This window comes from Protopterus annectens, chromosome 1.part1, assembly GCF_019279795.1.
Source record: "Protopterus annectens isolate FY-2018-M chromosome 1.part1, PAN1.0, whole genome shotgun sequence".
In the NCBI taxonomy this organism is placed as follows: domain Eukaryota; kingdom Metazoa; phylum Chordata; order Ceratodontiformes; family Protopteridae; genus Protopterus; species Protopterus annectens.
Window position 1 is genome coordinate 74,420,713 of NC_056726.1, and position 18,033 is coordinate 74,438,745.

Consider the following 18,033-nt stretch of genomic DNA (forward strand, 5'->3'; position numbering starts at 1 on the left):
TTTACAGACATACCCAATCTGTAAGTAATCAGTTTACCCATCTTCGGGTTATCTGCATACAGAATGTAGACCACCTCAGATGAAAAGGATATATCTTAAAGATAATACTTAAACAAGTAGGGACTGAGGACAGTAGCCTGTGGGATAGCCTGATTGTAACCTAGAATTTTACCTGTCCAATTGCCGCATGATACTTGTCATCTCCTATTTCAAATCCATACAGCTATCCATCTTATCAAAACTATACCAGTATCTAGTTGTTCTAATTTATTAATCAGTGGTCTATGTATGTGCCGATAAAATGCTGAAGGTAAGTCTGTGTAAGTTACATCACAGCACAATTCTTCATTTATAGTTGTTATTATATTGTTATAGAACATCATGTTACAGGAAATTATAGATCTGTTTTCAACATGTGTATGCTGATGGCTCTATTTTATTTGATTGTCATCTTAAAAAGTTGAATTTCACATGGCAGAGACCATGTGATTGACTGTTTAAGAAGTTGAATGAATTGTATCATGATTGTGGCACAACAGGGATCATGGTATATGCCCTTTTCCCCACTGTAGTGTGATCTCAGAGTTGGTATTGATGGGGGATGTCTGAGTTATTAAACAGCTGGTCACTTGGATTCGACCATCTGTTATGTCTGAGAATACATTTTAGAATCACCCTGCAGATTATCAGTTTGTATGTCTTTGCTCCTACCACCTTATGTTTTTATTAAAAATTTACTGTTATGCTCAATATCTTTATATAAATTTTCTTCAATGTTTTCTTACATTAAAGTATTCTAAGACCTTCCTCACATCCTGTATTCTTGCCACTAGTGAGCATAAAACTATGTGATGTTCATCATCTTCTCTGAAAAAATATAAGTAAGAGTTATTTTAACAAATGAATCTGCTATTACAAGAATATCATTTCTGTGCAGATCTGATGAATCTCCAGTTTGTTGTTGTGTCTTTTGGCTTATCCCGGTTAGGGGTCACCACAGTGGAAATCCGGTCCACTAATGTTTGGTAGTGGATTTTTATGTGCCAAGTTACCAGCCCTGACGCACAACCTTCAACGAAGGCACGCCCATTCATGCATGCCTCCACACAGAAGACGCTCTAGCTGAGAATCGAACGTGACAACATCTTGCTGTGAGGCGGCAATGCAGTAATATCTGCTCTATCAATTGTTACAAAGGAATGGTCTTTATCGCCATTAGCCTTATAAATCTCATTGTTTTCAGTGTGCATTTCTTTTGCAAGCACGCGGTTCTCATCCAGACTGAACCATGTTGTCAACGCTGGTCTTTCTCCTCTTTTTTTTCATACAGTAACATTCTTCCAAGTTTGGTTTTAGTTTCCTCCTGTTTACTAGCCCCTTGCCTCTTTTTTCTACCTTCTCTTTTGGAAAAAGGTTGACTTCTTCTGCAGACTGAAGGTTTTTTGATAGCACAATGTTGCTTTTCGCATGCAGTCTGTGTGTTACATAACAAAGTAGTGTCCTTTTAAGTACGTATTCTCTGAATTTGAGACATTAATTACGTTTTCTTCCTTGTTATTTGTTGTGAACTCTTTCCTTCTTTCTTTTTTTTTTCTTCTACATGCTCTGAATCCTCTGAATACTTTTATACGGCATACCAAAGTTGTCATCCGTAGTACCATAGTCCCATGTCTAACAGGGCTGAATAGTATTTACTGACAACAGACCCTTTGGTCTCAGACTATGTTGAGTTTGCACTCTGCCTAGTAATATTCGTCTCATCAGTTTGGTCATTAATACATGTAACAACAGTTCACCAAGATGTGCCAGTTGCAACAGTGCAATCATCATCAGTAAGTCAAGATTTACTACTAATAATGGTAAGCAATTCCTACAGCTTTTGATATGAGGAACACAGATCAGCAGTGCTGTCAGGTGTTACCTTTAAATATGCATGGCATTTACTACAGTGCACAAGATACTTATGCTTTAGCAAATCTTTAATGGCATAATCATTCAAGCAGTCCATGTTCTACTGCAAATGAATAAAGAATTCGAAAAGGAAAAGAGAAATCAAAAATCAGTTACTACAGAATTCAAAGAGATTTTAAGTCGTTCTATGAGAAAAATCAAACAATATAAATCTAAATGTTAAATCAAGTACAATAAAGACATCACTGTGACCTACCATACCACTTGTGTCTGTCACGCAAAAGCTGCATTTCATTGCTTCACTTTTTCCTTAGTCACATCTCATTAAAGATAAAAAAAAAAAAAAAAACATAAACCAAAACAGGATTGTTTCAGATAGACTCTAGTATATATATATATATATGGGGCTACCACCTGTCCCACTTTGCGAGGGACAGTCCCCTCTTTGGTCAGTTGAGTCCTGTATAAAAATTGAAAAAATGTCAAATGTCCTGCGATATTAGGACAAACACGTTTCCTATACTTAATGTAATAGTTGCATAAAACAGTTATTCTGTTTCTGAAACACCTAAATGTTATAAGAAACAGAATAAACAACTAAAATGCCACAAGAATAAGCATTTATGTAGGCAAAACAGTGAAATTCTGTCCTATGTACTGGCTGTGGATATGCTTTGCCTTGCAAAATCTGACGTTTCTATAAAACATGTCCCACTTTGGGCATTTGAAAAGGTGGCAACTATATATATATATATATATATATATATATATATATATATATATATATATATATATATATATATATATATATATATATATATATATAAATGGTATATATGTATATAGATATAGATATATACAGAAATTTGTATGTGTCTGTGCGTGTGTGTGTGTGTGTGTGTGTGTGTGTGTGTGTGTGTGTGTGTGTGTGTGTGTGTGTGTATATTATCTGTGTTTGTGTATAAAAGTGCAATTTAGTAAGACACCATTGTAATTCTTAATTAGTAAACATAAAATTAATTGGGATTGTGATGATTTGAATGCTACTAAAATTTAGTTGAGATGCACTGAAGCATTCAATCTGACATGCACACATGGAATTTCTAATAAAGAAATCTGTGAAATGAAAACTAATAAACCCAAAACACCCAGTAGAAGAAATACTGGAAAGTTCTTAAAAGAACCTTTTAGTTTGTGTGCAAAAATTAAAGTTAATAAGAAGGCATCTGTGAAATGATATGTGTTTACTCAGTGAATATTTGCAGGGTATTAGGTTACTAAAACTTAACAATATAAGCTCATTATAAACTAAATAAAAATTTAATCTACTAGGGTATTTGGAGAAATGGGGTTTGGAATAGACTATTTTGTCCTGGGGCATCTTCAAGTGGGGCTAGACACATATATTAGTAGGAATTAAGTGATAAGGGGACGACGGGGTTAAATGGGATGGAGGAATGTTTAGGAGGAAATGAGGTAAGGGTAGGGAGGGGCTTAGAGGGTTTTTGTCAAGTGTAGATAAGGTAGGAGTCACATTTTTGGCATGAACTTGCAAAGGCAGGGTACACCCATGACGACGTGTAGGTATAAAAGGAGGAAAGGTAGGCATCTGGGTATTGGTTGGTGGCAGATGGTCTGTGGTATGTATTATTTATTTAGTTTATTTATGTATTTTGTCTCTCTTTAGGGTACTGTGAATTCTCAGGCCAGGGGGATTAGAGATCCATAGCTTTGATCCAGTCATACAGGGTAGATAATGATGTCATTTTTTTTTTTAAATCTTTCACTACATTACTGGGGGAATAGTTTGACTGGAAACATGAATGTGCTTACTGGAGCAAACATTTGCAGAAGTCACAGCTATGGTAAAGTGACTGAGTTAGGTGTATGAAGTAAAAAGCCCTACTTCTTTCAAAGAAGGCTGTCACAATTCTTAGCAGCTGACTCCCACCTCTAAGTGGGAGGGCAGGCTTGCTATAATAGATAAGGTCTTCATCTCACAGATATGAGGTACAGGGTTTGATTTTGACATCTGCTTATTGGCTAGGCTTGTAAAAGCCTGCAGATGAATTCCCTAATATTTAAAAGGGTGGGGTTGATATAATATTAAAGTGTTTACCTTACAAACACAAAGTACAGTGTTTGATTATCATCTTTGAAGGGAAATTAACAATACATAAAATGGCCCACAAAGGCAGCTAGCCAAGTACTTTCCTATGAACCTATGATCCAATGTAATAGGTCAGGGGGCTGTTTGCCATGGGTGGAATGGATGGGCCAATATGGTGGTAGAGACAGTGGCCCAATTATCTATTTTAGTGTCAGAACATACAATGTTAAACGGGGCCTGATGTTTCAGCCACTGACCCCTCACTTTGCAAGGATGTGTCCAGATTTCTTGTGTTGTTGTTGGGAGTGTGTAAGAGGCATGGCTGCCATACCACTTAACTATCTCTCTGAGTGGCCTAGTTTTACCTCAAGGTTTTGGTCACTTTCTCTTAAATTATAGAGGCAGGTTGGCGAATGTAGGTGGGGTTGGGGGGTATTACCAGTAGAGCACAGTAGCTTTCTCTCTAACACTGTGTTTAAGTTAGATTGATTGGGTTGGAAGTACGTGGGGCAGGCAGTTTCTATGTGGTTAGGGGTTGCAGCACTCTACTCCCCTTCCTTTTCAAGTTTGACAGGATGACATAAGGCTTAGTACAGCAGGCTGTACATAGGGAAGCATCACCGGACTCCTGCCAAAAACAAAAAAAAAAAAAATGGGGCCATAGGAAATGAAGCTTGATGCTTAGCTAGAGGGTGAGGGCGAGCAATCAGAATGTGTTTTATGGTGGTTCTTGGTCACATTTATTGCTCCGATATTGAGGAGGAGATCTGACATCTTGTGTTTGCAAGCACTTTAGTGCATATGGGATGCAATTGGGTTGGAAACCAGGTATTGGCAGGAGAAGAAGGAGAGTGTAGTTTGCGGCCTGGCCCTTTGGCCATGGTCGGGTGATCTTTGCTGGTGAAGGTAGGTATTCAGGTTGGCGGTGGCATCAGTGGGTACTCAGCATGTAGTTCATCTGCTGATTTCCTCTTGAAGGGAATCACGGGTGGTACATCATACCATTTCACCTGCACAGTTATTGCAGAATACCCAGAGCTGTGCTACTCACACATAAGGGGTTGGGCCTGAGGTTCATTGTTGTTTTGTTCTTCTAAAAGTAAGGTGATCCTTTTGTTTTATTGTGTTTTTGTTTTGTTTTGCAGATTGCAGAGAAGTGGAATTGAGTGGACCAGGCTCGGTAACCTGAAGGAAGAGGATCCGGAGTGATGGAGCCTATTTTAATGGATGTCCTGGTTGCTTGGGTGGTATTCAGGGAGGTCACAGATGGGTGAGCAGTGATCAGTGCCTTAAGGGGATGGCTTGAAAGGTAATGGATTTCTTTCATGGCTTTTGTCTGTTGGCATAGTGTACAAGGGGGTTATAGGTATGTTGGGGCAAGGTGATGCAGGGGGTTGGTTATAGGGAGTTTGGGGTTTATAGGTAAGGCAGAATCACAACAGTCATTGGAGCATATGCAGCTAAGGCTTTAGGGTCTTGTAGGCTAGTCAAGATCAATTCTTATTTCCGCATTCTGCCGCTATTGTCCTTCAAGTGAGGGGGTTAGTGCCCTAGGATGAGTTTAGTCACACTTCCAGTTTGTTTGGTAGTGGGATAAAGAGACATTTGGGTTACTTTGTTAGGGGTCAGTAAGTTGGTTTACTTCACCATGGTGTTGCCTTTGGGTTAAATCATTGGAATGTCCATTGGGGTAGATGGATAGTGTTGGTCATGGGATTTTGGCATTTTGTTGACACAGGTTGCTGTTTTAACTTTGCTACAACATCGTAAGTTTTATGGGGGTTTCACTTTCAGTAATGCGTGTATTTTGCATTTGATGATTGAGTTATGTCCTTAGTGGTGCATATCATCATTATGAAATTGATTTTTCATGTGCAGACTATTTACAGTTTTTTTTTTTTTTTTTACAAGTTACACTGAGGTCGCAGATGGGGATGTGTTGTAAATGGAGATGTGGGAGATGTGCAGAGTGGGCATTACTTGAGGGGCTGAAGGAACGTGGACTCGGCAGGTGAGAGAGAAGCCTGATTAATATGTCAGCTCATGGTGGGGTATGAAATAAGTTTTCAGTTTTCCAGCAGTGCAGCCAAATATGGAGTTGTTGTTTGTCTGATTGTGTTTTCCTTCCCTGCAGTCACAAGATAATAGGTATGTATTGGTGGATTTTGTGCAGGGAGCATTAGGATTGCATTTCGCATTGTATTGCAGGTAGTTGGGATCTTTCTTGGGATGGGTCAGGGAGTATTGCAGCCAGCAGGGGTTGGAGATTTTGGGGTTGGATGGTAAGGTAGGTTTCTGACTTAGATGGGGGGGTTGATAGGAGGATTTAGCTTGGAGTTACTGCAGTTTCAGTAGAGACTGGGTTGGGTTGATATACTACATTTTGGTCAGTTATGGCATGTCATTGGGCATTCTCAAGTTTGTTGGGATATGGTTTTTAGTTAGTTTGCTGGCTTGATTTACTGTTGGTGGTGTATTGGGGTCATACTGTTACAAGCCATGATGGTGATTTGAGTGTTTTATTGTTTGTAATGGATAATTGGTATAGTGGGGATACTTTATTGAATGGAGCTTAAAGAGATTTAGATGGTTATAATATTCTTTGGTCAGTAATTTTCATATGGTGTTAAAATGGGGTTGCCTTGGCATGGTTTCAGTGACAGTAGGCTTAGTAGTGGTGGTACAGTGGTTATGAATGCCCTTGGTTCATTGCGAGGCTTCTGTTGGTGGGGTGGTAGGGCTTGGTTAGATCATGCGCAAGAAATATGCTAGGTTTTTGAGGTTATAGTTTGCTATCTTAGCAGTGGAAGGGTTACACTGAATGATGTATGGCCTAATGACCTGATGGTGGTTAAGGAGGGAAGTTGTAGTCGAAGAGAGGGGGAACAGCCTGGTCAGGCTGGTGGGTGGAGAAGAGGGGCAGGCTTGCCCTCTTCTGCTCTCCCTCTGGTGTTGGATGTACAATTCAATAATTTGGTAGGAAAGTGAGTGGTTGCTCTGCTGGATAAGTTAATAAGCAAGCAGAGCTGCTTATTTGGATGGTGGTATAACACAATAATTGAAGGTGAGCGGGGTAATGCTGCGGTGTTAGTGCAAAGATAAGTGAGCAAGTGGGGGACGCTGCTTATCAAGGGCGAGTTGTTAAGCTGCCCTTATAGTTATTTGTACATTTCTTTTCATGGATGTTATCAGCAGTGTCTTGATTTAGTTGAAATTTATAATTATTGATTAACAATCATGTTTATGTAAGTTTAATAAAGGTCGGCATATGTCATTCTGTGTTGTGTGTTTATTGAAGTGAACTAGGACAAGTAAATAAAATATCATTTTTACAAAGGACTGGCCTTGTAATACAAATGAGAGTATTGATGTTATAATAAAAAATATTGCATATTTTATTGCAATACAGATTCACTTCAAAAGCTTGAAAGCCCAACATCTTGAATTTCAAAAGACTAAGACCAAAATCTTGAAAGTTCAAAAGACTGAAAACTCAAAATATTGAATCTCAGAATATTGAATCTCAGAATACTGAAAACACATGATACCAACATTTACTATATTGCAGCAGAAGTAAATACAGAAACAAATACAAGACAAACCATATTACATTTCTCCAAGTATAAGCAGGGGGGCAATCCACCCTGCACCACCCATCTCCCCACACCCCGCTACTTAAATATATCAACTCCGAGATCACACTTCACTACACTAACATGAGTTATGTTGTAGTATAGCAAGTTAGAAGGTTACATGACTAAGGTTGCAACAGGCAGTCATGGAACATGTAATGGTATGCTTGCCATTTTGTTCTGTGGAGTGCGATCTCGGAGTTGATATATTTAAGTAGCAGGGGGTGTGGGGGGCACCCTGCTTATACTTGGAGAAGTTTTAAATGGTTTATCTTTTATTTGTTTCTCTATTTAGTTGTGCTGGAATATATAAATATATATATATATATATATATATATATATATATATATATATATATATATATATATATATATATCAGGGTTCCTATTATAACTTCGAATTTGAAAAGTGCGAATGTCACATGGTCAACACCATATGATTAAACTTTTACAAGTTTGAAGATTGAAACAAATGGCTCCTTACAGTGCAGAATGGGAAGATTTCCCTTTTCTGCACTGAAGTGCGATCTCGGAGTTGGTATATTTAAGTAGCGGGGGTGTGGGAGGGGGTGCAGGGGGGCTTGCCCCCTGCTCAGAGCATTTAGGTAAGTTTTTCTTTTTTTTTATTATGTATTTGATGTTTCAAACTTCTCTCATATGGTGTCGATCATATGAGGTTCTAAGTTTTGAAACTTCGAGTATATAATATAGACTATATATATATATATATATATATATATATATATATATATATATATATATATATGTATATATATATATATATATATATATATATATATATATATATATATATATATTGAAACTTTGAGTATATAATATAGACCCTATATATATATATATATATATATATATATATATATATATATATATACATATATATATATATATATATATATATATATATATATATATATATCTATAGTACCAATGGTCATGTCACTATTTTTATATCATAATAACATGTGCTTTTTTTTTCTTCATCCCCACCCCTTTAAATTCTAAGGACACTGTTAAATCACAGAAAGAACAATAATAGAAATTCCTTTCATTTTTTTTTTTTTTTTTTCATTTTTATGTAAGTATTCTTTCAATCTCCTGTGGCACTGAGCTCATTTTACATAATTCTATCAACCTCTCTGTGTCTCCCAGATGAAAATTCAACTTTGATTGACAGCATCAATTATCAAAATTCTATGATCTCAAATGAACAGTCCATAAATGTATGAACCGATATAAATGCTGTTGTAAAAATTTATTACACATACAGGCAAAAATTAAGAAAAAAGTATATTGTTTTCAGGTGCTATCCACACATTCACAACATTCAAGTGCCATACCACTTCTGGGAATGAAGGAAGGCAAAAGACATGAAGTTATCCCTTGCATTATTTATAACACCATACCAAATCAAATGAAAATAATTTTCCTCTGGCAGATGTTTTTGTCTGTGAAAGCCTGATAGAGGGTTATCCCCATTAAATTAAGTAAGGTTGCAAGAAATAAGTAAGGGTATGTAGTGAATAATGATCTGAGGTAATGTAGGATCAGTCGCTGCTACAGGATGTGAGGTAAACATGGATGAAAGTTAGTCAGGGATACTTAAGGTCTGGGTAGGAGATTAGATAGGGCTCTTGGTGCAAGCTTTAGGCTTTTGTTGAATGAGTATCTGAAGAGTTGCATACAAATGATTATGCATTACTTTTGAGAAGCTTAAGGAACAGGACAATTCCTCAGGGAAGGTGGTTCATTACTCGGATGTCTTTTGTTTGATGGGTGAGGTGATGGATGGTGTGTTGGTAGTATTGTGTACTGTTTTTGGAGATTTGTTAGGAGCAGGGTATTCCCCTAGCCAAGAATAAGCAGGAAGGGCTTTTGAAGGTCCTTGGTGTCCTGAGGCTTGGAGTGGATGCCAGGATGCATACATACATACAAATGTTTCAAGCATGGGCATTAAAGCCTTTCTAGCTTGCCAATATACCAAAACACCTGCTCCCATAATAAATGTCCAGGCTGTTCTTTAAAATATCTAAACTAGTACTCACTTTAATGTAATTAGTTAGTCTGTTCCAAGCATCAGCTACGCTGTTAGAGAACCAATTAGTACACTACTCATTCCTATAGAATTTTCTACATAGGTTATCTGATGATTCTCTAGTACTTTTTGTTAACCCCAAACATTCCCAGAGGTAGTTGCTACTAAATGCCCTATACACCTGAATTAGATCTCCTCTTAGATATCTGTAAGATACACTGTACAAGTTCAGATATTTTGGTCTTTCATAATAACTTTCATACCCATGGATGCCCTTAGTATATTGGCACTTCAGGCTTCCACAGGACAAGATGAGTAGATTGAAGGAACAGATTAATGTCTGACTACATCTTAAGAAAGATTAAGTGGGACAGGGAATGGAGCATCTGTGTTTGCTAATCTTTGTATGCAGAGTGGGGGTTCCCAGTAGGGCATTTTTTGTCAGGAAGAGGAGGTGAAAAAAAGAATCACACCAGGGTTATCAAGTTATTTAAAGAGGACTTGGGTCTTTGGCTGGTGTTTTTTATAGGATTTTAACAGTGCAATGTTGTGTCAGGATAATTAAATATCATCTGATGCTCTTCAACAGTAAACTGGGGTATTAGGCACAGGGGCATATTTCTAAGGAAAATGTTTTTTGCTAGGTGGCCAACAGAGTAATAGGTGGATTTGAGGGAGAACATTATGTTTTTGGAGTTGATTCTAATCTGGACAGCAGTAGCGGTGTGGAAACATGAACTGGTTAATAGAATGGTGATTATTCATTCAGATAAGTCATTGGTGCAGGCCTTGGTTATTAAGTCATCTGGGTCTGTTTCTGTACAGTTGCTGTTAAGAAAGTTGACCTTGCATTGTTTATGTATAAATGTATTCTGTCAGCCAAGTCTAATGTGGTTGCTGACAGTGTCCCATTTTCAGTTCCACATGTTTTTAGTTGTCAGACCAAAAGCAGAGGAGTAGCTGGTGGCAATTTTCAGGGAGATGTGTGCACTTTGGCAGGTTGTAGCTGGCTGTCTGGTGTAACTGTCACTGGCTAGATCGATGAGGAGAGCTTGTAATGCAGCCTGGAAGGAGTTTTCATTTTTGTGTGCTGGTTACCTGTGAAGGAGAATTCTTGGTCATTACATTTACTTATGACGTCTTTGGAGCACAGGTGTCATTCTGGGGGAGCAATCAGGTAGGTGAGAGTGCACTTCGTAGCTTTAGGGGTGGTGGCTAAGTTTGGGCAAGGTTGATTGGATGAAGGGTTGGATTCTTATTATAAAGTTTAAAGGCTGGGAGAGCTTGAAAGGATTAGCAGCAGGTAACATTTTGGTACCTTGATTTTAAAGTTGATTTTGGGACATTTGTATGCATCTAGTAACTCACAGTTTGAGTCCACAATCTGGGCTACATTGGTGGTGCTCTTATATTTTGGTGCGTTTAGGTTGAGTGAGCTAGCAGGTGTTTTGACATGAGGTGATGTACAGCCTGTGGATGAGGTGGTGTTCATTTGGTTAAGGCATTCACATACAGATCAGGTTGGGAGATTTCATTAAGTTATGTTATTATATGATACGCATGTTATGTTATGCCCAGTGCACTGGGGTAAGGTGTGCTATTGCGAGGATTTAAAGGGGCCTTAGTTTTTTGTTGTGCATTAGTGGACAAGGATACAGGTAGTCAGTTTGCTTACTTTTACAAAGTATGTTTAGAAGTCAATGATTTTAGATAAAGGATATTCTTCTTATTCATTCAGAAAAAGGATGGAGTTTGGACTTAGAAGATGAAGGTAAGTTTATATTGATTTTAGTAAAGGGAAGGGAGGGAAAGTGGGTGCCTAATACTTTTACAGTTTATATTAGATAGATTATGGTTGTGGGAGTTAAGTTCTATTTTTTTTTTTTTTTTTTTTTATTTATTTATTTTTTTGCAGGTAGACAGATGTACAGGGCTGAAAGTTGAGCTGCAGTGATGTCTGGTGCTTGTTTTTTAGTTATGGAATTGTGAAAGAAATAATCCCAAATTATTGTTGTTCATCTCAGTAGGAATGTCATTTCCAAGTGGAGGCTCTTGGCCTGGATTTTGAGAGAGTTAGTTTTATTAAAACAGCAATTTCTGGGTTTGACAGTAGATTTGTCTGCATTATTCTGAGGTTCTATGGAGGGGAGGGGGTCTATATTAGAAGTTCGAATGCACAGGTGTCTGAACACCGTAACATTGAACTGGAAAGTTTGAAATGTCAAAATAGCAAAGCTGCGGAACACCGAATTATTTCCCAGGGAAAAAAATGGTGGGCTGTTTCCGCGGCTTTGCTATTTCCTCCACTGTGGTGTGATCTTGGAGTTGGTATATTTAAGTGGGGGGAATGTGGGAGGCACAGCCCCCCACATTGGGGGGTGGGGGGGTGAAGCCCCCCCACATTAGGAACATTTTATAGTGTATGTGTGTTTTTTTTGGTTTTGTACCGGAACAGCAAATTTTTTTCCTGGGAAAAAAATCGCTCTTCTGAATGTTCGAAGTTATTGCATTTCGAACTTCCAGGTTTGACATTTATGTTGTCAAGCTTATTGCAGTTCGACTATGTGATACAGACCCAGGAGGAGGTGATGTTGAGTAATTTTGCAGTTGAATCTTCTAGACTTTTCATACATCATTGTCTATTGAGGTGTTGGTGTTGGATCGCTGAGATTTTAAGGATAAGGACTAAGTCTGGTATAGGGATGAAGGTGTGCATCTTAGAGAAGTGGTGTTGACTCTGTTTAACATCCATGTGCCATTACTATTTAAGGACATTGTTTTGGGATTTGAAGTTTAAAGTTTTTTTGTGCGGGAAAGGTAATAGGGAACAGGCTGCTACGAAGCAACCTGTTGGGCAGACACGGACATTGTCCTTAGAAGTTGAGTCTACCAATATCCTCATTCCCTTTCCTGATGTTGTTTAAGAGGCACTTGGTAAGCCGAGGAGGTAACACTGTACTATGGAAGTTATACTGACCTTATGGGTTATGCTGCATTTTTGTGTGACCGCTTAGTTGAGTGGTGTCACATGCCTACTTGTGTTGTGTTGCAGCAGGTGATTTGTGGTGCATGCATTCTGCTATTTCATGATTATGGGTTATTTGTGTGTATGCTCACTTTGGTTAACTGATTATTATTATTATTATTATTATTATTATTATTATTATTATTATCATTTAGCACTAGTATTAGTATTAACATTGGTATTACAATCAGTAGTAGTATTATTGGTAGTATTACTATTAGTATTAGCATTAGAATTAGTATTATTATCATTAAAAGTATTAGTATTAGTACTGGTATTCTTACAATAAAGTTGATCGATAATGCAGTTTTGTGCGGATAGTGTGTGTGTGTGGGGGGGCTAAAAGGCACTTGATCTAAGGATCAGTCCATCACATATGATTGAGGTATTGTGAATCATAATATTGTTTATGAGAAAAGTATCTCACCATGAATTTTATCCATCAGACTGAGTTTTTTTTGATCATATACACAGAATGTTATTTTCTTTCATTAACAAGCTTGCTCTATAGATCTTGCAAAAGAATATGTATCTTACAAAAAAGAACATAAACCCTGATTTGGTTAGGTTCATAGGTAGGTACTAGGCTATTGGCCCAAGGGCCTAAGTAAGCCTAGCCAACAAGGCTCCCTGGCTTACACCACCCAAGAAAGTTATTTCCCTGTGCCCCTGTCAAGCAGAGCCACAGATGTGATCCTCGGGGTGTATTTCCTATTTCCCATCCACTCATCAACATTTTTCTTGAAGAGTGCTAATGAGGAACTTTGCTTGACATAGATGGGTAGCCTTGTACCTGAGGATGGGAAGTCTCTGGGACAGGAATCTATCCCTCCAGCATGTCCTGTTTATTGTGGTGACAAGGTTTAGGTCCCTAGAACGTGCAGCTCAGAGGGATTGGGATTTCTTTAGGTGCAGCATGTCCAACAGCTCTGGGTTTGACATAGCTTTATATGTTAGGCAGAGATCACTTCGGAGTAGGTGATATGCTACGGAGTAAAGCTGGAGTTATTTGAGACGGTCAGTGTAGGGCATATGTTTGAGGCCAGGAATCCTCTTTGTGAGGTACTTCTGTGGCCTTTCCAGCTGCTGCAGATGTCTTGTGAGGTACATTCTAAAAGGGGAGTTCTACTCTATAACTCATTAGAAGGGACCAATGACCTTTTTTCCTGGATGAGATCCCTTTTGTGATGAGGTGTGCCATGTAGAAGGATTTCCTAACTACTGTGGCGATGTGATTATCAAAGGAGAGACTACTGTCCACCTGGGTCCCAAGGTCTCTTATCACACATTCAGCTTTAAGTAAACTACCGCCTATGTAGTAGTTCATGGGTACAGAGTTTTTACCAAAGGGGATGACAATGCACTTTTTAGTATTGAGCTTGAGGCCATGGCTCTGACACCAGACATCTGTAATAGTGAGGCCCTTCTGTAGGATGTCCACATCATTTGGGGACTCGACTATGGCTCCTAGTTTGCAGTCATCTGCGAACTTCATTGGCCAAAGGCCTTCTGTGTTAGCCTGTACTTCAGAGAAGTAGATACCAAACAGGAGAGGTCCCAAGACTGAATCCTGTGGTACTCCACTTGTCACTGGTTTGAAGTCAGATTTGGAGTCTGCAACTTTTACATTGTGGGTTCTGTCAGTGAGCCAGATGAGAATCCATCTTGTGATATAAGGATTTATACCTAGTTTAGTGAGTTTATTTATAATTCCAGAATGGGGGATAGTGTCAAAAGTCTTGGCAAGGTCAAGATAGGCTGTGTGAACCACCTTACCCTCATCTACAGTTTTGGTGACTGCCTCAAAGAAGTCGATCAGGTTCAGGAGGCATGATCTGCCTGTCACAAACCTAAACTGGGTGGGGTCCAGAGTTTGGAGGTTACCAATGTCTTTGTTTATGAGTTCCATGTTAACTGTAAATAACAGCTTGACCTACCTTGTATATTGTTCTTTCCTACAGGGTAAATCGAGTATGCTATGTAAATGACACTGCTTGTCTTTTTTGTAGCAACATACTAACATCTGCTTTATATATTTTATGCAAGTTTTTAATTCTGTTGCATCTGCGGCACTGCAGCAGTTAGCATTGCCACCTCACAGCAAGAGGTTCTCTGGTTCAATTCTAGGCTGGGGTGCCTTCTGTGTGGATTCTGCATGTACTCAAAAAACCACAACCACGTCCAACAAAACAATAAAGCAACAGAGATATCAAACGTAATTGAACATTTATTAAACAAACGCTTAAAATAAAAGCATGAACATATTCAGTACTTCGTTTTCATTTAAATAACTTCATCAGATGTGGGCCATTACAAATCATTTCATTTAAATACTAAAAATTGATGACATCATAAAATTAACATCCAATAGTTAATTTAAAGTAAAATATGAGAATGATACAGTATATGCTTTAATTAGTAAAAAATAATGGTAGTTATATATTTAAATTTTAAAAACGTGATGAAATATATGCATTTAGAAGATATATACATTTAAAAACTATTCATACATTTAAAAATATATATGCATTTAAAAAATATATACTTTTACTTAAACTGCTTGTGTGACAATAGAAAACAGATAAAAAATAGAAATAAATAAATGAATAAAAGAAATAACCCATATGTGGCATGGCTATCCATAGTATGAATTTTTTTTTATATAACCATATACTTAAAATGTAGTTAAAAACAAATCAATTCATCCCTACTGTTAAACACCTCACTGGTATGTGGAAGGGGCCCACGCCCTAAGCTTTTATAGCTTTGCTGCCCTTAATTTTAAAAGTGGGGCCAAGGACAAATGGTCATTTAACCCTGGTCTTTTATTGGCTTCTAAGGTTAATTGCCACCACAGTTCCCTATATTCTATTGATTCTTCCCACATACCACCTCTTTTTTCCTTATTGATTTTTTCTAAAACATAAAACCTAAAACATGCATCATGACATTCTAAAGTGTGTCTGTATAAAGCATTATTACCCTTCTTGGTCTGCATGTCATAAGTGTGCTCATATATCCTTTTCTTAAGCCTTCGCTCAGTTTTTCCAATATAGAATGCCCGACACACTTGACACAAAGCTATATATACTAACCCATTAGTTTCACAGTTGTGATAACTTTTACTTTTTAAGGTCTTATTTCTACATTCCAACACAATACTTTCTTTGTTAACTATATATTCACACTGCAAGCATCTACCACATTTAAATGTTCCTAATCTCCTTTTGTTATTACCTTCTTTAACTTTTTTATTTCTTTGTAAATGATCTTTCAGGTTCATTCCATTTTTATACACCACCTTAATCTTTTCCTTACTAACCTTTTCCAGATCCGTAAATGTGAGGAATTTACTCCATTCCTTATCAAAAATATTCCTCACTATTCCCGAACTATCATTATATTCGAGAATTAAGGCCTTATCAAAATTATCTGTCTTGTCACCATCTTTTAATAAATTTTCATCATTTTCCTGGCCTAAAATAGGTTTATATCTCCCATTTCTTTCCTTAAGAATGTCTGTTTCAATTTTCCTCAGCAGACTATCAGGGTACCCTCTTTCCTTTAACATCTGTTTAACATAGCCTATCTCCTGTAGAAAATCATTGTCTTTAGAAGTCATATGGCGAGATCTAATAAACTGGCCTTTTACAATGTTTTGTTTGTAATGGAAAGGATGGGCACTATTATAATGTAAAAATGAGTTAACATATGAATTTTACCTATAAACCTTAGAGTAAAATATTCCTTGTTCCTTATGAATTTCAATATCCAGGTATTGTAATTTATCTGGGGAATAGTTGTATGTAAATCTTAAAAAATGAGTGCTTGTGTTTAAAACTCCAATAAAAGCATGCATTTCTTGTTCCGACGCAGTCCACAAAATACATATATCGTCCAAAAATCTTTTGTACAAACACCAACAGTGTTTGTACATAGATCCCAATACGTATTTTTCCTCCCATTTGGCTAGGATTAAATTTGCATATGTAGGAGCACATATCGCCCCCATCACCACCCCTTTTATTTGGTGGAAGACTTCTCCATTAAAGTAAATATAATTATACCTTAATACTAATTCCAACAGTTGCAAAGTCAAACACCATTCATCCCTAGTTAATGATCCATCTTCATAAATGGTTTCTTCTAGTAATGTTAAGCCTTCTTGGTGGGGTATACGAGTATACAAATCTACAATTTCAATAGTAAGGAAACCATGGTTCACATCTGCTATTTCTTGTTTAAGACTTCTTAACAAGTCCCACGAGTCCCTGAGAATAGCCTGTCTCTTTAACCAAAATGGTTTGAGTATGTTATCCACATAATTGGCCAAAGGGGTGGTTTTTGAACCCTCTGCTGTGACTATTAGCCTTAATGGTGGATCCATTTCATTTTTGTGTATCTTTGGAATGCCAAAGATAGTGGGGATCTTAGGCTTCTCAACAGTTAAATAGTTTATTGTTATCTGATCAGTTAGACCCTCATTAACCAAATCTTCCAAGACTAAGTCTGTTCTCCTATAAGAGATGTTTATTTCATTTCTAGAGGCACTTTCATATTTATCAGTGTCCCCTAACATCTCGTTCATCTTAGCTTCGTAAGTCAAATTATCCATGAAAACAATTCCCCCACCCTTATCAGGTTTCATTACTCTTAAGGTTCCAGCATTACTTAACTCATATAAAGCTTGATGTTCCACTATGGAAATGTTCTGTCTGCATTTAACTTTATTAAAATTGTTTCTTATTTCCTTTTCTATTACATTTTCCAAGTTTTTAGTTTGGGGGTGGAGTGGAGGATTAAATGTGCTTTTCCTTACTAAACACGTATTCAGTTGCATTTTTGGCTGGTTAAATAACACCTGGAAATTAATTTTTTTCATAAACAATTTTATGTCCATGAGTGTTCTTGCTAATTCTCCCTTTTTATTTGGAATAAATGTAATGCCTTTTGATAAAAGAGTAAAATGTTATTTTCTTAATATTACATTACTAAAATTATAAATAGTAAAATCTCTCCTTAAAAATTTATAAGGGTTAAGACCATCTTGCTTAATAAAATCTAAACCTAAGTTGGGGAGGGTTGTATTTTCATTTGTTAATACCTCCCCCTTCTCCCCATTCCCATAAAATGTGTATTTTGATGCTGGTGTTGTTCCTCTCTATTTCGGATCCTTTCCAACCTTCGTAGGGGTGGGTAATCAGTAACATCGTCTAACTCATCAGTCTCTTCCCCCACTTGAGCATGGTCAAAATAATTGGTATTATTGTTGTTGTTATTAATAATCCCATTTCCCCTTTCT